At 33.1% G+C, this 25,216-nt stretch overlaps 1 pseudogene; it reads left to right on the forward strand.

The window, feature by feature from the left end:
• Nucleotides 1-18,633: 18,633 nt before the first annotated feature.
• LOC132277222 (probable 2' cyclic ADP-D-ribose synthase BdTIR) lies at nucleotides 18,634-19,428 on the forward strand (annotated as a pseudogene).
• Nucleotides 19,429-25,216: the final 5,788 nt, after the last annotated feature.

Consider the following 25,216-nt stretch of genomic DNA (forward strand, 5'->3'; position numbering starts at 1 on the left):
AGTAGTGCGCACCCATTGAGTAAGAGCTTTCTTACAACACTTAATTTTTTCTGACCACCTGAACATTCGAGACCCAGAAATAAATACCCCCTACGCATTTCGAATAATATCAATACACTGAGGATCCGACACCCATCTGGCATCAAAATGGAATTAATATGCCTTCTTAGACAAAATCGGTGATAGATAAAGAAGCATAGCGCAATGATGGTTCAGCCTAACCTTAGGAAACAACTGACACCACGCTTTAGTAGCTAGAGCTTTATCTAACCTTTCCTGAATGTGGGCTCCACCACTTCTGTGATTACTCCAAGTAAAAGGGTATAATTCAAAACCCAAATCCAAAAGTCTACAGTCTTGGACCATGGTTCTAAAATTTTTAAACACCTATTGGGTTTTGAGCTTACCCCCACGTTTTTCCATCGGAGATAACAAATCATTTAAGTCACCAATAAGGAGCCACCGATCCCCCCAAGACTGTTGCATGCGTTTTAGGTAATCCCATTGGGCAGCTTGAATACCATTATCAGAACTAGCATAGATAAAAGTGATAACCCAGGATCCTTCAGCCATTGAAGTTAGTTTCATCGTGATCTGATATTCGCAGAAGTCTATAATACGAAATAGATTATGATTATTCCAGAAAATAGCGATACCTCCTGCCAGCCCAACCGAATCACTATTCCACACAAAGTTCACCTTTAAGAGCCAACGCAACCTCTGTAATTTCTTTAGACTTGATTTAGTCTCAATCAAGACAATCAGATCTGGAGAGTGCTGTTGATTAAGCTGCAGCAGTTGGCGAACTGTGACCGGACTACCCACTCCTTGGCAATTCCAAACCAAAACACGAAGGGGTGTGTAAGGCAAGAGATTTCCAAAATCAGCACTTGAGGTAACAGGATACCCTTGAATCGAGGCAGGCGTCGCCTTCGTCCCTGAAGAAGAAGCGATGCCAGCCGAGCGTTCCGGCAAGCACGGCACCACCATAGACCCCCCAATTGACCCTGTGTGGAAAATGGAGTGATGTCTATCTGGAGAAGCCGACTGGACCCTCGGGTCCATGCCCACAATTAAAACCCTAGGTGTGTCACCCCCAAAACCATTACCGATCCTGGCTGCCATTTCTGATCCAGTAATCGACGGAAAAACACAAACCCCAAAGAACCCACCGCCAACAAACCTTGCGAACCCAACACCTCTTCACCCCGTCGGAAACCAACCAACACAAAGCCTCCCTCAGACCTCCCCACACCCTCCGAACCAAACAAATCTGTGGATCAAAACTCCTAACCACTGCAAGCCCCCGGAAAATCTCAAGGAATGAACCACACGGTCACCCCAAGCAAACTCCCGATGAACGGGAAACCTCTGATGAATAATTAACCCTTGACGGCGCAAGGTTTTTATTTCACAAATGCATAACCCTTTAGTTTTAGAGATAGATGGGTGCAGCAGTTTGTGTAAACTAAATCTAAAAGATAGACTTTGGGTCTGTTTGATTTATCATAAATTCCAGGCAAGTGCCCCCACTTAGCCTCACATAGGTCCATTCCTGATTGGGATAGTGAAAGCACATCAACGTACGGAGACATGGGATTCAATCACACATTAAACAAAAACGAATCATGATTAGTGATTACTATGACGGCATATCAATATATAGAATCATGATTAGTGATTACTACTCATTTCAACACATTTCTAGTTTCTTCACCATTATTTCTAATTTTAGAAACACTAATAATATTTATAATTATCTCATCATATTTTTTGTTCAAAATAATATGGATTTGACCAAAATGCTCCCCTAATAGCTAATGCCATACACAAAGAACAAAACATATCATTTTCCTGCAAAAGAAATAAAGGCAAAAAAACAACATTCTACATCACATGCAAAATATATTTGTTTTGACCGAGTAAATGTATGCACTGGTCAAATAGCAAATAATTTAAAATACGTAGGTTATAAGAGACTATATATATATAACATCCATGGGCGGATCAAGAATCTTGGAGGGGCCGAACTAGTTATATATATATATTTTAAAAAATATAAAAATTATTCAAACTAATTGTTTTAATATATATATAAACCCAAGAAAATAATAAATGTAACACATTTTTCATTGAGTTCACATGTCTCTCTTTGGTAATTAAGTTGAGATCAATGGAACTTCAGCAGTGATATAAAAAAATTATGCCTAACATGCATGCATATGGGCCATATGGCAAGAAGAATAATGATAAGTAATCAGATATTGCATGTATTGGATTATTTTATGTGGATGTCATCGTTACATTATTAAATATATGGGTAAAGTACAGTCACATCCTCTGAGATTTGGCAAAAGGACAAACATATAAAAGTTACTCATTTTTTGAACAATGACACCTCCTCTTCTAAAATTCCATCCAAACAAGGCCTTAAGTAATATGAAAAGACAAATTTACCCCTCAATATTAAATTCATATTACAAAATATCAGACCTTGCAAAACGATATGATAGCCCCTTATTCATTTTTTCTCTTCTTCTCTTCCTATCACATGGTTCACACCATCTATGCCTCTCTCTCCCTGTATCTGCAAACATATATATATATATATATATATATATATATATACACACACACACACACACACAGGCATATATATATTATATACACATTACAACACCACCACCAACACTGACGAGGAAGGCGCAGGGGTTGTCGGCCACCGCCACCACACTTACCCACACCGCTCTCCTGGAGTGGCGCCACCACATCCCCCAATGGCAACTACGACGAGTCGAGCCAGTCGTCCGATCCCTCCGCCACCAGATCAAGGTTTGTATTCGTAGAAAGGGGCTGTGAATGGGTTGTGGATGAGACAGAAAGGGGTGTGTACACATATATATGTATCAATCTTTGCAAAATCTGGGTCGGATTCAAAGGATGAAGGCTCTATGGGTTGACGGAATCGAAGGATGAAGGCCACGGATCCATTTAACATCGCCGCCTGTATTTATGTATGTGTATATATATGTAAGTGTGTGTGTATATGTGTGTGTCTATTGGTGTTGGGGCGGAGGAAGAGATAACATAGAGGAGAAAAATTGAGAACAGTGGCTTCGATCCGATGATATTTCATGGCGGCATGCGTCGTCATCACCACTATTATGACAATCAATGGGTTCAAACACCACCATCATGACAATGATGATGAGGCGGTGGCAGCAGTGGCTGATGGGTTCTTTACATAGGGCGTCGGGCGGCAATTATGTAGTGTGTTTGTGTGTGTATATATATATACATACACACACACACACATACATACAGAGAGAAAGGGGGAAAGGTTTGGGTTTGATCTAAGGGTATTTAAGTCGATTAAAATATCAATTTTATATTAAAAAGTAATAAAGTCAATTTACCATTGTCAGGGTTTCTTTGTCCATTTTTCAAACTTGAAGGGATGTCATTGTTTAAAAAATGAGTAATTTTTACCTATGTGTCCTTTTGCCAAGCCTCAAGAGGTGTAACTGTACTTTACCCTAAATATAATGATGTCATTGTGACATCATCTTTTACGTATATACATAACTTTAGTCCTATTTATATCATTACTACAGCAAGAATAACACAAGATACTAAATTTGACCCAATGCGTATATAGCTGGAATGGAGGAACTAATCAATTAAAAACCAGAAAATTAAGCAAGATTAGAGTACTACTATTATATATGTCAGACAAAGATTTTAAAAGGTGACTTTAAGGTGACTGGTCAGCCAAATTCGGAATTATAAGTTTTCTTTGTCTTGAAGTCAGTACTTTTGATTTCATCTCTAGCTTCCAATAAAAAAAATGGGAGGGTTAAGGAATTTTTTTTGACAAGTCTGACTCTTTGATATGGACAAGGGATTTGATGAATTTAAGAAGTAAGGGAATCATATAAATAAATTAAAAAAAAAAAAAAAAGTGAATAATATATAACTTGACTACCGTTTGCAAAATTTTTGACCAAATTTCATGTATTAAAAGCCACTGGCATTAATTTTTTATTATATATACTTGTGCGTACTATCTACATTTATTAAAAAAAAAGTTGTAGTATCTACATTTACTTCGAATACTATAGGCTGAGAGTCTGTTTGGAAAGTTTTATATTATTATTATTTTTTTAATATTGGTGTCTAAATTTGGATTCATATCATATTTGACACTACTGATATTGAGTTGAAATAATTCATAACTTATTAGATTTTTTTTTTTTTTTTGACTAAAATACATATCACCTAATTGGTGATATTATGTATTTTGATATTGTAGCAGAGGAACTAAAACAAAATTTCAAATTTTTCAAAATAAATTTTTGTTACCAAACATGATTAGTTATTATAAATAATATGTTCTCATGAAATAAATTTGCACTTCAATTTCTATTACATTATTCCTAAAAATCATTTTTCCTTTCTTAATTCCCTAAAATGAAAGGACACAATCACTGTCATTCAGTTAAATTAAACTTCTTCTTTTATGTATATCTTCCATCCCTCCTTGTACCCATTGGGTCCAATAATCCAGGGACGAATGCCCGAGGACCCAACAAGGGCACCTCCCCACTCCCGGCATAAGTTTTTGAGTATGATAACGGAGTCGTAGTCCTAAGTAGTCATAAACTCCCACTGAAAATCGAACTCTAAACCTGACACCATAACCCAAGTGATTTTATCACTAGGCTAGCCCCTGGGGTTTACCCTAGTTAACCAAATTTTTGTTGAAATGTAAGTATGGGCTCAGCCCAAACAAGTCAGCCTTCTTAATTTTAGCAGCCCAAACCTGGAGCAATCCAAAATCGAATTTGCATATTGTTAGCTTTTCCTTTGGGCCTGTCCAAGAATTTTAACTCTGTCCCAAGCAATTTTAAAGGTGGAGTACGCAAGTAGTTGGGATATTTATACAGCGTGAATTGAGACGTCCTTCAAATTTAATTATCTTTTAATACAAATATCAACTTCTATTTAACAGACTAGATCTTTGACAGGACACCAGTTATAAAAAATAAAATTCATGATTTTTTTTTTTAACAAGGCGAAGAAGTGTTTAAAGTTAGATTAGTAAATGCAGAGAGTCAAAATCTAGCACTCTAAAATTCAGGATATTAATTCTCCAAATGAGTAATATCTAATAAATTGAAATTAAAAAGAAAATGTTGATTCCCTTTTTTAAATGTATATAAAATATTTAAAACCACGTAAAGTTATAATTCGGGTTTGGATTGGTGGGCTCACGGCGGTGGCACTTTAACCCAAGCCTAACTCTAATTAAGTTGTGGTTTGGATTTCAACCAAAGCTTAGTCCAAATTGCAAAAGTGCTGCCACTACGAGTCTGTTTACCTCCAAATCCCTGGTTCGAAAACGTGGACTCAGATGCAGTGTAATAGATGCAAGCTATGTTACATGGACTCATGATCTTCAAAAATAGTAAAGTACCCGTGTCGTATTCATATTGCTTATACATATGTATGAGATATGTGTTCGACACTTTTGGTTGGACATTTACTTAAAAGTATATCCAATCATTTAATTTTATTAAATTATTACTTTAAAATGAGTTAAATATATGACTATATTAAACACATTATTACATGAAAGCACTACTTTATTCTAGAAGATAAAATAATAAAATAAAATATTTGAATAAAATGAATATTTAACCATGTCGATGAGTCATTCTATTTAAAAATTTGACATGTCCACCACACGGATATATACATGTATCCGATACACGTACTCGAGTCAATATAACGTAGGATGGAAGTAGGAGTTGAGCCTCGGCAAAAAGTGTGTGGGAGAGGGTGGGAGTGTGTTTTTTTTTTTTATCAAAACTAAAAAATTAATAATAATAAAAATAAAATAAAATTTGATCCTGAAATTTTATTGACGTAAGCACACCATCATAGGTGAAAATTCGGCTGAGGTATAAGGACTTGGTCCAATTCATGAAATTCTAGTTTTCACACATATATTGCCGCGGACCCGGACTCGCCTGACGCTGACCCGACCAACTTTTGATGTTCGGCTGGTACGGAGAATAATCATTCAATTTAGACAACACGCGCCAAGTAGTACGTAGTTTCTATTCAAAAGAGAGGTCAATTTGTTTTTAGTTCTCCAGTTGCTTTTAATTTTCCTACTTGCCAAACAAGTTCTTACTATATATGTATATATAGATATTGAACAATTGTTATATACCCCCACCACGGAAAAGCAGAAGAGCCCACATACTTGTAACCCAATAGGACGACCAATGTGTGTTGCAAATGAAATTTGTTCCCCACAATTCATATTAATTATTTGTATCCAAGACTCACAGAGATATGGTCCCTCACCATTTGCGTTGTAATTACTGAGTCAAAGACCACGTTGCCAATTACGAGTCAAAATTTCATACTAGTATTATAACGTACACTATGTCCTTGAACACTCCAAACATAAAAATTCTAGCTCATGTCTCTATATCTTACTCAGACCGATTTAATTGGCAGAGTATATCATTCACATCTAATAATTGTTCATTTATTAATAGAAAACATAGTTTCTGGTAATTAAAGGCTTTGTATATATAATTTTAATATGAAAAGAGGGTTACATTAGTCTCACACACACACACATATATATATGTATGTATGTGTGAAGGAAGCAGCATGGAAATATTAGATAGATATATATTAAAACTGTTGTTAACGTGTTTGAAGGCTCATAATTCTACTAGGGATGCATCAGTCAAATATTCAGAACATGTTTCTCAAATACCATGTATTTTCGTAGGTCCCAACCTATTTATTACAAGAAAAGTGGGCTTTTACGACATAATATTTACGGGGCTTTTTTATTTTGCCTCGTGATTACCATTATTTACGGAGTTTTTAAAAGAATCTTCGTAATTGTTACATTATAGGACATGCTTTCACGAGAATTTTATAGAATCGGCGTAGAAAAATATTTTTACGGCGTATTAAAAAGCGTGTGAATATTTAGATATATTTACGGCATATTTGTACACCTTTAACGGGATAAATGTTTCTCGTCGATAAAGCACTAAAATTTCGCATTTAAGACATTTTTTTCCCTGTAAATAAGCAATAAAAATGAACTTAAGTTCTTTTACGGTGTGTTAAAGAGCTCGTGAATAAATTTCACATCTAAGACGCCTTTTTTGCCCCATAAATAAGCAATAAAAGTTTTTCACCAAGTAATTTTCACTCCCCTGCCAAATTGTCAATAAACTTAAGTTCTTTTATGGTGTATTAAAAAGCTCGTGGATAAATTTCACATCTAATGCGCCTTTTTTACCCCGTAAATAAGCAATAAAATAAGTTCTTTTACGATGTATTAAAGAGCTCGTGGATAAATTTCACATCTAAGGTGCCTTTTTTGCCCCGTGAATAAATTTCACATCTAAGACGCATTTTTTGCCCCGTAAATAAGAAATAAAACAATTATTAATAAAATTACTTAAAAAATATAGAGAGGAAAGAATGAATTTCATATCTAAGGCGCGTTTTTTACCCTGTAAATAAGCCCTAAAAACTGCATTTTTTTTGGCACAGTACAGCAGGAAAATTTTGCGCCCAAAATTTTTGTTCTGCCTTGTTTGGCTGGACCGTACGCACAAGAATAGAATGCACATAATTATTTTATTTTGCAAAAATTATAAAGTGGTATTAAACTACACCGTTTTATGTAAAAAAATAATAAACCTAACATTGTAAAAATCACTCTTTTTGTCAATTGATCTAGAAAACCCTTCTCAAGAGTACTCAACCCTTTTGCTCCTTTTGTCAATGGTGTGTATGCCTCTTTGATTTACGATTTATCTGGAAGAGAGAGGGAGATGATGGCTTTGTCGTTGCAGATTGACATTCAAGCTTTACCACTAGTAATAGCGAACATATCCGAGCACTACATGAGGGTCAAGTCCTAGTCCCACCCGCCTCACGCCGCCCCTGACAACGATGTCGAAACGCCGGCCCCTCCGTCTTCCCCAAGAGGGGACACATGGTCGAGATCTTCAATAACTTCGAGCTTCTCTACGGTCCTTCTTCCCATTCCGGTGACCAAACCTTCCTTTTGAAGAAGCAAGAACTCTGTCAGTACTTTCTCAAATTCTCTCACCCCCCTTACTCTCTCTATATATTTAGATGCTTTTTGAAAAAAGTTATTGGGTTTGCCTAGAAATTGAAGGAATAACGATCTTTTTATAAATCAGATTAAAAAGTTTTTCCCCAATTTTATATTCTTGAGTGGTATTCTACTAGGATTGATTCTCAAGAATCAGATATACTTCTTATAATTATTCCCTGCATTCATTGGTGGTGAGTTCTTCTTCGACCACATCAACCATTCAACCTTCTTCGGCTTAAGGTTTCTGATTATCATTTGCAACAATTGTGAGTTCTTTCTACTTTTCCATGAAGAACCCTCTTTCTCCCTCTACACATATACGTGTATATGCTTATATTGCTCTATACTTTTCCAGAGACTGATGTGGCGGCAGAAATGCCAAAGAAGAGGACGTTCAAGAAGTTCAGCTTCAAGGGTGTTGATCTTGATGCTCTGCTCAACATGTCTACCGATGAGTTTTTCAAACTTAACCTAATAATATAATTACATCTAGAATTTTGATAATCTGAGCTCATACACACCCACCCACATCTGTGACAGGAAAACATATTATGTTCTGAGCATGAATTAGCTTTCACTCATCTACATTGACACAACGATTGTCAATGATAGGTTCAAGAGATGTCTGAAGAGAAAGCCAATGGCATTGATTAAGATGTTGCGTAAGGCAGTAAATATTTTGATTGATAACTTTCATGGTCTGATGTTTTGGATTTGATTTGTGCTTAGTTTATGCTGGTTTAGAATGAAAGTTGTGTTTGTAAATTTTGCAACTAGCAAAAGATATGTTTGTGTGTGTGATGTTCTGCACTTGATTTTACATGAATGGGTTATTGATGGTTGTTATATGTAGGTGTATTTTAGGTCTGGAAGTTGACTGTTAAATAGTTCATTTCTAGGAGCATGAGAATATTGATAAGAATTAAGTATTTACGGAACTCTCATACACGATGGCCTATAATGCGCCATGAATAAGTTTTCATGGCGCTTTTGGCTCCTCGTAGAAGCCTTTTTTTCTTGTAGTATCAATAAAATATTTCAATAGGTAATACCTTCTTTTTTTTTCCCTCGCACACTGGCTGCCTTTACATTTTTAACTTCTCTTATTCCTTTTTTTTTTTTGTTCTTTTTGTATATCTTTTTTTTAATGGTGTTTTGGGAAAATGTATTTAATTTCTTGAATATGAGTTGGTTAAAAGAAACATGACTAACCTTGTAGTACTTTTTTTTTTTTTTTTTTTCCTAAATGGAGGAAATTTTTGCATAAATATAAACAATACTGTACATAAAACTCATAGGGGCATACCCCTATCCAAAACATCAAAAAGACAATCAAGAAGATAATTCTGAAATAACTTATAACTAGGAAAACATCAAAATTGTATCATGAAAACTAAAACCTAAAATATCAAGAATCTCCCATATAATGCATTTAGCAATCTCCCTTGCATTTGGAAACCTTATCATTACGGAACACTTCATTCCTCTCCTTCTAAATAAAATAAAGAGTAGCTGTAAACAACAACTTGCAAAACTTGTTTTTGACATTATTCTTTTTGAATTTCTGATTAAAGTCTTCGGCCATCCCTTGAATCATATGATAACTCTGAAACTACCCTTGACAAACAACAACAAGTTCCATCCACACCTGTATAGTGAATTCACAACTGCAGAATAGGTGGTCAACATCTTCAGTGTGTTTGCAACACAACTAGCATCTCGAAGCCATGCTGAATCCCCTTCTCTGTAAATAAGCCCCTGTGAGTGTACCATTCTGCATCACTAGAACTGCATGTGTTAACCACCTAGGCCTTCCCCCATTCCAACATAGGGTAGCCCAAAAAACCTCATTCCTTCTAGTTCTACAAGCATTCCATGCATCCTTAAATGAAAACTCCTTGACTTGCCACTCAATTCTGTCTTCTCCACCCCTAATTTGAAACTGAATCACAAACTGAAACAACCCATTAGTTATATCATCAAATTGGTTTTCATCCCAGTTACCTACTGTAATAAAATCTCCAATCCAGCTCTGTTTTTTTCTACTGAAATGAGACAGAATTATGTGATTAAAAACCTTGGATATCAACTCTCCATTACACCATGGATCCATGAAATTTTTTATTTTTAAGTATGAATCAATGATTAATATTTATGGTCTGCAATAGAGTGAGAATTAGAAGCACAACGACAGCCACAAATGATATGATTCTCCATGGATTGGAGAATTTATCATTTGATAGTAAGTTCATGTACCTGTGAAACTGGACGCCTGAGGATGCTTTAATTATGTAACAATGCCACCAGGACTGACTCTATGCATCCACATCCTTGCATAACTTAGCAAAGCAGAACTCTTTCAGAACGACTTCCCTGCCCAATCTTTTGAAGGATCAGTTCTTCAATCCTTTTAATATTTATATATATCATTATTGCAAAATTAAGTTATTTTAAAACATAAAAAGAATTGAATTGACGAAGGAGAAATCCTTTTAACACGTTGTTATGGACTTATTGCAACACAAATCAGCTATATATCAATCTCTCATTCCTTCCCTTCAATTAAAAGAGACATCCTTCTATTAACCATGAAAGAGTGTTCCAAACCTAAAACTTTTTATTAGCCATAATATCCAATCTAAGTCAAATTCAGAAACACAATTTAAACATGTATATATATTTCCCGACAAGGATCTCAATTATGACTAAAGTATAAATAAAACAAACAGATACTACAAGATATAATTGATGTACCCTGCTGGAATCATAATTGATGTATGCAATTTTCAATTTGAGTAAAACTCAATTATGAAATATATACTTACAAGTTTGCCCCTTGTTAGAATTACCAGAGAGTTGGATGTAACCAACTATTTTCACGACAACATTTAATATTAGATATTAGAAACACAATTCCACTGAAATTTTTTAATCAACACGAGCTTAATTATTATATATAACCAAGAAATTTTTTACAAAAGATGGTGACTACAAAGAGTTCAGCTCAAGTGCTCACTTGGGTTTGATTTTGGAACTTTGATTGGTGCTTCCTTTCTTTGACTTTAAATTTGAATATGTATCATTAACAAAAATAACATAAATAATTTCAAAGAAGACCTAAACCATAAGAGCTGGAGGTGTTTAAAATAGACTTGGAAGCTTATACAATTTTGTAAAGTCCGAATGGGGTTTACTTCATATTCTATTGGCACATAGAATGGCCAAACACCCCCTTAAGTGAATCATAGTGGAAGTATGAATCAATGATTTTTTATTTTTTTTAAGAATTGAGTTGTGGTCCAAAAGTCATTGAAGGTATGATTTTAATTTATTTTGTTTATAGGACCATTGATAATATGAGTGAAGTTATCTATTATGATTTTATTCTATCTTATAATTTCAAAAACATGATTCCATCCTATAAAGTAAGGAGTAATATTATTTTGCATTTAGGCGTAAATGAGCTCCACCCAATTGAATCAAAATGAAATCCTGATCCCGTTATTTTTATGTAAATGAACATAATGGAGGGATCCACTGTGTAGGGTCGTATTTTACAAGCACGTGACATTATTCATGTGAAACATGGACAAAAGTCTATCATAAACAATGATACAAATAGTATATATAATTATTGACCGTTTTAGCAGATGTCTTGATGATCCATGAGTTAAAATTTTTGGTGGACTTTAGAATATCAATTTCGACTCTCTACATTTAATAATCTAACGGTGTATCTCACATCGTTTATGTAATAAATTTATTAAATTCTTTATCAAAATAATAATATTTTTTTTCATGTATATGTTGCATTAAAAATAAACTAGTCATCACGTGGCTGTGTTTTGTTATAGTTATATATATACATATATAAATATTGCTTCCCATATCATAAAAACATGTCACATGCATGGTTAATTTATTATTTCACTAATTCTATAATTTTGGCAATGATACTTTTAAGTCTGACTTATAAAGAGTCTCTACACAACTATTCGTTTTAGACATATAGATGCTTAATTTTTAATTTTTAATTTTTTATTCACACCCTACCCCAATGAAGGATTATCAAAGAAGAATAACACTACATCAGTAATCTCATTTCCTATCACATACCAATACTGCTGAAAAAATCTCACTATAAATCCATCTGGCCCTGGTGCCTTATCTAGACTCATAGAAAAAACAGTGTTCTTAACCTCCTCTCTAGATATCATCCTTTCAATAACATACAGATCCTCCTCAGAAATTCTCTTTCTGATAAATTCTATACTTGGAAATAATTGAGCTGGTCTGTCATTTGAAAATCTCTTCTGAAAATGCTGAATAAACTGTTCTTGGATTGTACTAGGATCTTAGATATACTTTCCTGTAACATTTTGAATAACTATGATGTTATTTCCCACTCTATGCTCCTTAATTTTCTGATGAAAAAATTTAGAGCATCTATCCTAATCCGTTAACCATCTGATTCTAGATTTCTGGTGTAAAAGAATAGTTTCATTGGTGACTGCAACCTCCAGATTTTCCCTACAACTCTTCTCTTGGTTGATGAGATCTTCATTCATTTGATTATCAGTTAACTTCACCTGAGCATCTTCCAATCTCCTTCTACAAGCAATTACCTCCTTATAAACAGAACCCATCTTCTCTTTATTCCAAATCTTGACTGTCACTTTAACAAGTTTAAGTTTATACATCATACCCTGAATAGGGTTACCATTGGTAGGTGCCTTCCATGTGTTAGTAATGATCTTTGTAACAGCTGCTTGCTTATTCCATAACAGTAAAAACCTAAATGGCTTAGGACCATCTACTAAATGAACTGGAAATTTAACAAATAAATCCTAATGATTTGAGATCATATGTGGAGTAAGAAGCACTTAAGAATTAGGAAAAGTATTAGTCCATTCCTCATTCATAAGCCCCCTATCCAATCTTGTATAAATCATTCTCTGCTGAAACCTGTTGTTACACCATGTATAAGTCCCATTAACTGCAGGCCTGTCCATCAAATCAAGCTAATCGATGATATAATTGAAATCATGTAACACCCTAGGACTGAGGCATCTACTTCTTTTCTTCTCTGAATTATATCTAACAACATTCCAGTCCACAATCAACAATCAAGGTTCATTAAATAACTGAGCACATTCTATGGATTAGTCCACAATTGTTTCCTTTCATTATTGGTGTTCTCTGCATAAACAAAAGCAACAAAGAACTTCAATGATGTCCCTCTAACTCCAATCTGCAATAACATTAATTGATGTCTGGATTCTAAGACATTCACATCCAACCTCAATGAATCCCATCCACACCAAATCCTCCCACCATCCATAGCATTATAATTACCTACCCATGTCCAATTGGATATGATTCTAGTCGCAATCCTATGAAAATTATGACTTTAACCACATAGACTGCATTTACTAACTTACTCTTTGAAAAGACCCTTTTATGCCTTTATTCACATTATCATGAATATAGTCATATATTCTTCTTGCTAGAATTTTGACAAATTTTTTTTTTTAATCTTTTGTGATAGGTTACTAGACAAAATAATTAAGCAAATAGTGATTTTTTTTATGTATTTGTTGGCATTACATTTTTGAAATATATTTTTTTTCTGACAGGATTGATTATCACCAGTTCATTAGGGAGCAAAAGAATCAGAATTTCTATGATTCCAATCTACACAAAGGTCAAATACTATGCTTCTTTTATGACTGACAATTTTAATGCTTTTTATACTCATACTTAGAGGGGTCACGTGCCTTTAAGTGAACAATTTTGCGGTGTATCTTGAACTTTATTACCTTATTGGTACATCGGCTCGTATGGAGGCCATTTTTATTTCTTGTTTTAAAATGTTGAAAGCATGGGAGTATGGGATCATTGTATGTGGAGGTTTTGATTGATTGTTATGGAAGAGAAGTTGTTGATATGTTGTTAAAGTTAAACCTGTCAGGAATATGCACCCAGCCTTTATCCATTGTTTGTTGCTTGATTGATAGATATGTTTGAACTTTTATAAAACCTGGTATTTAGAATCGTCAATTTCCATTGCTAACATTAGGAACTATATACTAAACCATTACTTTAATTGAAAATAGGCAAACAATTCCAAAAAATTTAAATTTCAGGTGTAGTTATGAAGGAAAAAGAACATTAGAAGTTCTATCAAAGTAATACTTTAATTGAAAATGGGTAAACAATTCCCACAAATTTAAATTTCAATTAATGCATCAATAAATTAATTATTTACATTAATGAGATTTACAAAAGAGAACCACCAACTAAAACACTCAAACAACCATGAGAAGTGCATAGGCATTACAACTTTAGAACGAACATTCACCTTAACTTGAAGCTTTCTTTGTCTTCAAATAATGAACAAATCCACTTTAGAAGCTAAAATCACTCCAATCCTTTCCAAAAACCTGCAAATAAATTCATAACATTTTATGTAATAACTAAATTTAAAAAATTTTAATCCTAGGAAAACAATATTTGTAGGTAAATTGGAGAATGACTTCTCCATATTCTAATTATTTATGACCCTATACTAATAAGTAGACATACCACATATCATCAGAGATAATGAGAACTAATCCCAGAATTATAATTTATTTCAATTAGGCCTTATCATGAAAAATCATTCCTGAGCACACAAGTATGTTGCATCCCACATCTAAAAGGATTTAAACTAAAAAAATATCATACTAAAACCTTTAAAATAACACTTCCCATGCCCTCTCTAGAGGGTAATTGCTTAGTTATATATGGCCGGTTCTATTGATCCATGGATAATTAACGTGTAAAAGACTTGTTAACATAGCACAGATGTTGAAAAAATATTCAGGTTAGTTGGACTTGGAAAACTTGCTACCATAACTTAGGTTACTTTGCTTATGAAACATGTGAACATAATTACAGATCTTGTTCTCAAACTAAATTTCTACCTTCCAATGGAAGGGAAGTTTAGAAAAATGTCTGAAACACTGGATGAAAACAAGCTTCATGGGCATGCAGGAAATGTTAGGGGCACTTGAGAGCTACACAAATAACATGCAGCAGTAAGGGAAAATAATTATAAATGTCTTAGATAAATGACGTTCTAACTCTCAGAAAGTGTATCATATGAAAGAGATCCATATAAGGTGTTTCTACAGTATAAATTTAAATTGTTACAAATTTGTAAGGGAAATGTAAGAGAAACTAAAGACAATCAATACATTCCGTAAAACAATAACACATTTTAATGAATAATTATTATAACTCAATCTCATTGGTACATAAGGTGAAAAAAAAAAAAACACTTTAGCCCCCACCCAAAAGCATAAGAGTACATGAACTTGAACAAATTTAAGCCCCAACTTGTTTAAATTAATGTAGAAAAGATACGCCTTTGAAAAATGAATTTATTAACCTTAGATATGATGGAGATCCATATAAAGTGTTTCTACAATAAACTAAAAAAATAAATTCTTACAAGGTAAACATGATAGAAACTAAAGACAATCTAAAAATTTAGTGAGGAAATAATCAAAACTTAATCCTATAAGTATAAATGTTTACCCCTAAAAACATGAAAATTTTGATACTGAAAGGTGTTTTTATCCCCTAAAGAATAAAACATAAAAAAAAAATCTGTAAAAGAGTAGAACGATCATAGTACACATGAACCATAACTTTGGCTGTTTGGGTGATTTTTGGTATGCTATGAAGTGAATAATTAAAAGATGGAAGGGTTAGACCTATAAAAGAGTAGAACGATCACCCTAGATTCCCATAACCATCACACTTAAGGTTTGTTGGAAAATTCCTGTAAAAGATGTTCTCTAAAGCACTCATAGCTATAAGATTTGGAGTCTTATTTAGAAACTTGAGAACTTTGCCTAGGGAAAAGAAATAAATAAAAACATAAAAACTTTGAATAATTAAACTAATATAGACCAACTAAAAACAATGAACAAAGGTTCATTACAATAATTTGGACCAAAATATGATCCATAAATCCTATTGCAGCCCAAAAACGGAAAATCTGAAAAATTATTAAAATAGAACATAAAAAGAAAATATATATAAATTAAACTAGCAGCAAATTGAGATAATATATATATAAGACTTGACTTGTATTCAAAGTTTATTCTAGAAAGTGCTATGTTGGTCCTGGCTTGATGATGAGCGAATTTCTGAAGTTCTTCACTTCTCCAAATATTTATCCTTATTGAACTTCTCATGAACTGCATCACCAACTGAGTAGCTGTGCAAGTAATCAACTTCACAATGATATTATAAGTGAAGCCAAACATATTCAATTTACATCAATGCATCAACAAATTGTGGCAGAAACATAAAAAAGAAAAAAGTCTGAAAGATTAGAACATCAGAATCTCCAATAAAGATGGAATATGAGGGGTGAACTTAACACACTGTCTATAGAAACTCCCAAAATCCCAATTTCAAGTATGAGTCAAATAAGAAAAGAAAGAGCTCTGAAATTTAATTAGAAATAAAAGCATTTGAGATTGACGTTCATGAATTATTGATTAATTATCATAATTTCAATGGAAATCTCAAAAGATAAGATCTGTTGGGTAAAATTGAAAATCAAATTTCAAAGGAAAAATAAAAAATTGAAATAAAAATTAGGGTAGATGAGATTAGAATTTACCTGTTATACGAGATGATCACAGGAGTTCTTTATGGACTGAAATTGTGTTAAAAGATTCGCTATCATCGATCAAATGAAACCATATGCAAATTTGTGAAGTACAGACCGAATAGGAGCAGGATTACCCTTGGAGTGGCAATTTCTTTGATATGCATCCACATTTCCTTCCCTTTGAAAGTCGTATACTACGCTTGAAAAAGCTGCTCCAAAATGGGTCCTGCAACAATTAACACCAACAAGAATGTTTCAGATTTGCTCATAATCGTTGCACCAAAAACCTACAATGTTTCAGATTTGTTTCAAAATGTTTCAGATTTGCTCATAATCATGAGATAAAGAGACTACATATTATGATATTTTAGTGTTCATGAATATAAAGAGACTATGATATTGTCTGTTCTCATACATCCTTGCAAAAATCTAGTATTCAATTAAGGAAAATTATCTGTTTGAAATATTTTTGGTAGATCTAAGGAAGAAATTTTTAGCAAAATGTTTGTGTTTGATTCATAAATGATAATCTTGTTATTTTCCTTTTTTATTAGCATTCTGAATTTAAGACTTGTGTGATGCAGCTACTTTCTTGGATTTTGTACTGTGGATTTTGCAGCTACTTCCTTGGATTTTGTACTGTGAGGTAGTTTTTTGATAAGTGTAGACTAAAACTCAAGTGCTAGAAGGTTTATCAATTTTTCAACAGAAGTGTTAAGAAATTGATTTTCTTGACAAATGGATTTACTTCCTGTTTTGGAACATTGATAAATGTTGAATTATTTTCGCATATTGATAAATGATGAATTGTAAAAATATTTTAACTCTTTTGATATATTTAACGGGATATGTATGTTTTTTTAGATTGAATTATAACTGAAAGTGATGTGAATTATAGGTAGTAGATGATTAACTAACATTAATTAAGAGTATTTTATTTATAATATATATATATATATATATATATATATATATATATTATTTACGGAAAGTTTGAAATCCCGTAAATAAGTGAAAATCCTCCTAAATAACTTTTCTACTTATTTACGGGTACCTAAAATTCGCCGTAGAAAACTTTTTTACGGCATGTTTCAATGCCTCGTGAGATTATTTACGGGTAGTTAAAATTCGCCTTAGAAGACTTTTCTAAGGCATGCTTCTGTACCTCGTGAGATTATTTATGGTTAGTTACAACTCGCCGTAGAAAACTTTTCTACGGCATGCGTAGATACCTCACCGTAGAAACGTGAGATTATTTACGGGAAGTTATAATTCACCATAGAAAACTTTTATACGGCATGTTTGGAGCCTCGTAAGTTAATTATTAACAGAAAAATATCCATGTTGTAAATAAATTTAATATATAAAACAAAATTATTTTCTACGGCAAATCTATTATTTTCTGATGAGAATAGATTTTTTCCCGTAAAAAAAAATTGAGTATTTACGGAATCCTCATACACGAGGGCATAGAATGCACTGTGGATATGTTTCCATGGCGTTTTTGGCCCCTCGTAAAAGCCCTTTTTTCTTGTATATATATATATATTTTTGAATGGTCCCAACCTATGTATTGAAATGTAGAATATGTTCTTTCCACGATATTGATACTAAACTCGTCACTGATCAAAAGACCTAGACAACTATAAAAATACCCACCAAACAAAGAAGCCCTACATTTACTACAAACACAAACAAAAGAACTACAAGTAGTAAAAGTACAAATCTATACAAAAAAAACAGCTATATATATATACACACACATATATATATTCAACTTCATCAAAGAGCCATGCAATCTTTTAGATCAGCCAAATATGTATGCCATCAAATTTTCAAATCTCAACCCTGCGATGTCTTCATCAATCACCGTGGCATCGACACAAAGAGTAACGTTTCCGGGCTGCTTTACATCACTTTGCTAGGTTAAAACTTCGTCCATTTCTGGACAGCAAGAACATGAAGCCAGGTGACAAGTTGTTCCAAAAGATAGACATGGCGATTAGGGATTGTAAGGTTGGGATCGCCGTGTTTTTGCCTCGTTGCTGTGAGTCCCCCTTTTGTCTTCACGAGTTGTCTCTTCTCATGGAGTCCAACAAAAGGGTTATACCAGTTTTTTGTGATGTAAAACCTTATGAGCTTAGGGTTAAGGTCGGTGAAAACTGTCGGGAGAAGGACCTGCATAGGTTTAGATGGGCTCTTGAGGAGGCCAAGTACACAGTGGGACTTACATTTGACTCTTCCAAAGGGTAATTTCATTACCTCTTTTCTTCAAGAATTCTACCTTGAATGCATTATAAAATTGTGTGTGTATATATATATATATATATATATATATATATATATATATTCAGACACACACACACAAGTGTGTGTAATATGTTTGAATTCTTGAGCATTTCTGATCTAGGGTTGTTTTGTATTCTATTGTGTTTGTAGGAATTGGTCGGATCTCCTGAGCAGTGCAATGGACGCGGTCATGAAGAATTTGACCGAGGTTGAAGAAGAGAGATTAGTCCATGATCAGGAATCAGGATATGAAAGTACTCTAATTGTTGAAATTTTTTGCATGGTCAATGGTAATTAATAGAGCTTATACAAAAAATTATTTGATGATCGACTTAAAAGAAGCGTCAAACATCGTTATTTGTTCATTTTTTTAAGCGGGTTTTGTATTGATTGAATAGGAATTTTATTGTACATATAGGGAAACAAATCAAGAATGCTACTATATATATATATATATAAATATATATATAGCTTGCTTAACACATTTTCCCCCCGCTAGATTTAGGAATTAAAGAGGAAGCAAACCGCTAGTCCTCTATATATACTTTTAATGCCCTTTATGTGCTGGTTTCCTGGCTCCGATAATATTTTAAAAATACCCATTAAATGGCACAACGGAAGCAAATCACATACAATGGACATGGCCGGACATCATTATTTTTAGTTTTTAGAAGCACGGACGATTATAGTTATCCCATAATATTTTTGTGCAAAATGGATTGTACTAAGGTGCTCGATCTGGTAATATCGTAATACTATATTAGGAATATATATATATATAATTTTTATGCAAAAAAATAGAAGGCAAATTAAAGACAAGGAGTACATCACATGCAAAATATATTAGTTTCACCGACTAAACGCATGCCACTGGTCGAAGGCAGGGGCGGATCAAGAAGCTTGGAGAAGTTGAAATAATTATTTTTCAAAATATATATATATATATAATTTACTACCTAGTGGTTTTAATATGTATATATTTATATTTTACACAAAAGCAGATTATCTATAAACCAAGGAAAATTATAAAGTAATACAATTTTCATGAAGTTCACAGATCCCTCTCGCTGGTAATTTAAGTTGATAAATCTTCCTTTTAGAAACCATGCCTAACTAGATAAGAATTCTCTTCTTTCCTACCCACATTATATAATATTATTTATTTATTTATTATTTTTACAGTAAGTTTTTTTTTTTTTGGGCAATTAATTAGAATAGCATTATAGTACTAAATTAGTTGAATTTAGAGCACATGATTCTAAATTTGACCCAGCATGCCTATAGAATGGAACTAATTAATTTAAATATAGAAAATTAAGCGAGAATAAGGAAGAGTAATATCCTTAACTTTTTGGAGAATTCTTAATCAGTTTGATTTTTAGGGTCAACTCAAAAAGATTGAGAATTATCTGTTTTGTTTCATTTTCAGTAGTCACGAGAGATGATCATCTTAGGTATTGTTTGATAACTTAATTCAATGTTTAATTCTGAACGGATTAAGTGCTTAAATAATGAAGTACGTTAATACAATTTGAATGTCACTGAAAACAGTAAATGTCATTTAAAATGTGATAAAATTTTAAATTATAAAAACATTACTTATTACTAAATGCTGAACGCCTAAAAATAAAAATAAAAAAATTATTTTTTAATTATCACTTAAATACCTCACCACTTAAAATTTAGCTTTTAAAATTTCTAGTAACTTACTTTTCAAATATATCAAACAATACCATTGTGTGATTCTTGTCTATTGAGAAATAGTCAAATTTGGAAATATAAAAGGTATTTTTGCCTGATAGATGTCGGTTTTGATTTCATTTATTTCAAATAAAATAAAAAGAGTGTCCAGGGAATGTTTTTTTGAAAAGTCTGACCAATTGATTGTTAATTTGCCAGTTCATTAGACATAAAGATACAAGGGATTTGCGAACTTAGGAAGTAATAAGAGAATAATATATACTGTAAATTGACCACGTTGGTGAATTTCTTATTCCTCGAAGACATTTGGTTTAGGGAAGAGTGAAATTTGACCAAAATTCATGTATTAAAAAAGCTATTGACAATATATATATAATACTAATATATAGAGTCAGTACCATCTACATTTACTTGGAACCCTATAGACGAAACAGTATTGCTTTGGGGATTAAAATGACGAGTTACTTTAAAGGATATTTTATCATGAAATGAATCTATATGTCATATCTAGTGGTATATATCATATATATGTGAATGTATATAATGCTAATACAAATTCCATAACTATACTTGGTGCAATCAAATTCAATTGCTTAATTAAATAATGATCCGAGCCTATTTGCCTTAGATCAATAAAGAAGTGGAGCTTTATCAACAGGTCTGTGGTTTAACAGTATAAAGCTCTTGTTTCTCAAAGGGAAGTTAGGGATTCGAACCTCAGTAGAAGTAATGTGTGTGAGTCTCAAAAAAAAAAAAAAAAAAAAACTCTTTACTTAGTTGTATTTGGTATAAATAGTTAATTAAAAATTATTCAGTTAAACAATTCATTATAAGTGTTCGGTGTAAATAAAAAGATAGTGGATGAAGGAGAGGTGAATAATGGAGTATCCTCCCATTATTTGGCAGGGAGAGGAAAGGAATGGAATGGAAGGACCGAAAATTCAACGAATGGTTTCTTTAAAAGGAAAGGATGCATCATTTAGTTATATGTGACTTGTAGTGTTAAAAGATAAGATTCAAATTAAACTAATTTGAATTTTATTTTACCAAACATACAAACGAAGAGCACATTTATTTCCTCAGTTACATCTTCTATTCCTCTCTGTGTCCCTTCAGTCCATTTTTCTAGTCTGATTAATGTGTCATGCTTCCACCAATCCGATTGAAATTGGATATTCGGGATAAGTAATAAATTAAAGAAACCATGGATGAATCCAAGCGATCTTTTCGTAGGCGTTTGCCCCCGATCCAAGAGGGAAAAATATTATCTAGACGAGTGAATAGAGTGATGGACTCAAAATTTTGTTTTAGTGGATAACTTTGAACAATAATGAAGTTAAAAATAATAATAATAATTTAAAATAATATTTAACTTAATTATAAATTAATAATATTTTCATAAAATATATATTCTCAACTAGTTTCATGTTTTATAAATATTTCAACATTACTAAATATACCATTAAATATTGTAACTCATTAGTATCCCCTCTACTTCTCAAAGTAAAATTTTTTTAATAAGAAAAAAGAATCAACACTACTAACTTTGTATATTTCAATTTCTAAATAAATATACTGTCCCCTTTTTTCTTTTTCTTTTTTTCAATCATAAATTAATTTAGACTTTTCTTACCATCTCAAGACTTGCACTTATTTCATAAAGAGAGAGATTGTCAACGAGTCGAATAGGAAAAAAATTATTTAAAAAAATGCAGCGGGAGCAAAAGATAAAGTTGTGGAGGATTCATGTAATTTAAGAGAGAGAAGTTTGAGAATTCACGTAGAGTTATGGGAATTCATAATATGAAATGCAGCATTTGGGTTAGGTATTTATAGACAAAGGTGGTATCTCTTGGAATATTGGTCATGTCTCTTCACCACTGTACAACCTTTATTTGCACTTTTCCGAATTAAATGACTATTACTTCTTTAACAGTCACACAACACACATATAAATACATATTCATGCTATTCATCCATTAGTCGTGATCGTTCTATCATTAGCACATGAATATTTGTAACCCAAACTGAAACGATGTATTATTTCAACTTCCAATTATCATAAACAGTCGATATATTATTTCAACTTACAATTATCATAAACAGTCGTACATGACTTTGCATGTTTATAACCATTCACAACTAGTATATCGACCCCGGTACACGAATGGGTGACATTTATGTTGCTGAATTTGCTCTCTAGTGCGATATGCACGGACATCCAGAATTACAAACATGATACATATGGAGAAGTTGCATGCAAGTTTCATTCATACTTTTTTAACAAAAAAAAAAAAGATATAATAATCATATCAAACGGATAAGTTCAGCCCATGCTAGTCAGCCTCTAATTTTTGTACCAAACCTTGGAGCACTTGAATCTCGACAGAATAGCCCAATATAATTTTTTTTTTTATATGGTTTGCTTTTCTTATGTTGGGCTGGACAACTCTGTTTTTCATGGCCGGTCCAAGAATTGTACTACCAAGCCTACATGCTCAAATGGTTAAATGGTAGCATTTTTGGTTCCGGTGAAAATCACCTCCAGTAAAATAGTATACTATTTATTTCATTTTGAAATGAGTGGTTCAGAAATAGCCACGTCACCCATGTTTGGGATGCATAGTAGGAAAATATTGGGATTCACAGTAGAAAATTGTTGGGATGTACCTTACGAAAATGTTGGGATGTACTTTTACTTACAAAAATGGAAGAAATTGACTACTGTGCAACCGGAGGTGATCCTTGTCCTTTCGGTTCCCCTCTTTTAACTACAATTTTTTGTTCTTTTGTCCCTATTTTAATTTTTTAGAATGTGAATTCCAAAATTTTACTTTTCTTTATATATTATAACTTTTTTAAAAAAATATATTATTTTCTTCAAGTATTAAACCTCAACGAATAAAGAGATTTGACAATGCTAAAAGATATATATCCTTTCTCACCTTATTCATTTTGGAGGTCCCAATTTTTTCTTTTCTTTATATATTATAACTTACCTAAAAATTTTATTTTCTTCTATTACTAGACCAAAATCAAGAGAGAAATTTAATAGCGAGCAAAATATATTTCTATCATTTTATCAACTTTTTTATTCTCTCACTATTATCCTCTAACTCCTCATCAGCTGTACACGGTAGTATAGTAGTACACACACACATATACATATATATATTTCTCATCACCGTCATCTTTACAACAATAATAAGTATTAAATATGGTTGGAATTAGTGAAACTTTTCATATTTTTTTAAGACTCTTATTAACTAAGCTTTGCACCCTCCCTATCTCCTTTAACTATTAACCCTCAACATTATTGCCCTAATAAAATAAAATAAAATAATAAAAAAAGGACACCCCCACTCCAAATCTGTCTCGTTGCCACCTGTAATAGTCCACTCCACCATGTAGTAATGTGGATGTTGGCTCTCTAAGGGGGGTGATTAATTGTGGCAACTTTTGTGGACGAATGCGAGATATTGGGTATGCTACTATATAGGTGAGTTATATGTTGCACAATCTCACATCGCTTGGATAGGTGAGTTACATGTGCTAGTGTTATCTCCAAATGACATTCTGAGATAAAACAAAAGGAAAAAATTGTACAGACTTAGCCCAAAACAAGCAAATATCATACCACATATTACACCCTTCAGCCTAACATTTACTACTATGATTCTGTGCAGTCCAAAGTGTAATTTTTTTTTTTTTTTTGAAAGGTAAAGTTTAATTTATTAATGCAATGGAACATGCAATTACAATAGTTTGAGGGAGACTATGGAATAAATATAATCCCAGCCCAAAGGCCAGCCCAATCCAAATCAATAACTAGACCCAAACAGCTTCAAACCATCTCCAAAGGAGGGAACAAGACTTAGAAGAACCAAGTCAACAATCCAGTGAACAGTAGTGGATGCAGCAAGGTGGATATTCCACCGTTTCCATCTAATCCGGTGGTTTGGGAGGGGGTCGAAGGACTGTGTACGGGATTTCCCATTCCTGAAGGATGCGCCTGTTGATTGTTGTGTCTAGAGGTGGTTCGGCCATGATTTTGATTTTGACTGGCTCAATGATTCGATGGAGAAGAGAGTTAGCAGAAGTCTTCTTCTTTTCGAAGATTCGTCAGTTCCTTTCTGCCCAGATGTTGTAAACCAGTGAAGATAATGTAAGGCGAGATAGTGAGCCTCTGAAGTTTGACGCATTATTCCTTAAGTGGTGAGATGCCCAAGCTACCAATGCATTCTAATTAGATGGCAAAATGTGAAAGCCACACCTTGATTGGATGAAGGACCAAATAGGGGCATGGAACGCGCACTGAAAAAAGAGATGGTTATGAGATTCAGGTGAAGATGTGCAGAGTGGGCAGAGGTTAGGGGAATTAAGGA

The sequence above is a fragment of the Cornus florida genome, unplaced genomic scaffold (assembly GCF_030987335.1).
Source record: "Cornus florida cultivar Cherokee Brave unplaced genomic scaffold, ASM3098733v1 CherokeeBrave_3.0.0_Hap2_Chr01, whole genome shotgun sequence".
Lineage (NCBI taxonomy): Eukaryota > Viridiplantae > Streptophyta > Magnoliopsida > Cornales > Cornaceae > Cornus > Cornus florida.